This window comes from Fragaria vesca, linkage group LG3 (assembly GCF_000184155.1).
Source record: "Fragaria vesca subsp. vesca linkage group LG3, FraVesHawaii_1.0, whole genome shotgun sequence".
Classification (NCBI taxonomy): Eukaryota; Viridiplantae; Streptophyta; class Magnoliopsida; order Rosales; family Rosaceae; genus Fragaria; species Fragaria vesca.
In genome coordinates this window covers 18,809,674-18,811,184 of record NC_020493.1, presented here as the reverse complement: position 1 = coordinate 18,811,184, position 1,511 = coordinate 18,809,674, and positions in this window count along the sequence as shown.

Sequence of the window (1,511 nt, the reverse complement as noted above, 5' to 3'; positions counted from 1 at the left end):
CTATGCAAAGGACACATGTATTCTCATATATAATGTTCTAAATTACATTGAATCCAAGGGGATTCTGTAGACAAATTCAACTAACTTGCGGACATCTTTGATATTTTATGGTGTTGGTTGACGTGCATACACGCTGGTCACGTGTCACACTATCATCTACTAGTTATATATGCTGCTTATCATATAACTTCTAGCACAAATTATATATTGGGCTCACTACCCATATCATCTCATTCAGTCAATTCGACTTGATAATGCTAGAGAGTTCACATCGACAATTTTCGATGACTATTGTACATTTTGATGGAATGATGTTTGATATCATGTTCCCATGTACATGCCCAAATAGTCTCGCGGAAAGTTACAAGTAAATGACTACGATAGTAGCCTAAATTTTGGTAATGCGCACCAATTTTTCCGCTTGGGTTATGTGATTGCATGCAGCTATACTAATTCATCTACGAACCATCACCACTTAACCTTTTTATGCGTTAAAGCTAATGACTTACGCATTTATGTGCCAAAATTGCGCAGTCACAACGCACTATGATGGGTTCTTAGACATGAATAAGTATGTATGTTGGATATAAGTCTCCAACTATAGTCCGCTTTGTTGAAACCTTGACAGGCGATCTCTTTACCGCCATATTTGCGGAATGTCATTTTGATGAGACAATCTTCCCGTCCTTAGGGGGAGATAAGAACAAGAATGTTCAAAGATAACGACAGGAAATTGTCGTGATTTATCCCCACTTTGTCTCATCATGATCCCCAAAACCGCACAATATTGAAGTGCGTAGAATAATTGATCTTCATAACGTAGCAGATTCGATGTCTGATGCGTTTTGTAATATTAAAACGACGAGATCATAATATAAATGCTGCAAACATACCTGTAAGGATTGATGTCCTATCAAGAGGACATGGCGCCACCTAATGAAATTGGTGTCAACGCCGCCGCCATGGTTGGTAGCATAGTGACACCATAATGTGGCATAATAGTGTCACAGGCTGTGGCTCCCTAAGGAAAAGAGGGAGGCATTATAGGTTCGATCAATACTCGCCTAAAGGAGTGAGCGAGTTTGGCACAACTTGATCTATTGATCATTGATACTCAAATCCGTCTCATGTGAATATTTATGAATTATGGTTATCATTGGGGGACGCCTCAATGTTAAAACCAATTCTTGAAATATAGAGATCTCTACAACTATATATTACACTAGTGTACATGCAGACGTGGGATATTGAGATATCGAACCTTACTTCGTTGCAAAAATGCAAACGTAGTTAATATTGGCCTAAAAGGAAAGAAGCGATCCAGGCTAAGTTGAAAGAAAGGTATTTGGGTTGGTGATGCCGACACGCCCAAGTGTAAAGCCTATCAATTTAATAAGTCTTTGTTATAAAGCATGATTAGTAGACTCGCCTCATGGCGCATGGCTTGTCATATTGCCCTGGGATCGACTACAAGGAGATGTATTCTCTCGTAATGGATGTCATTGCACTCT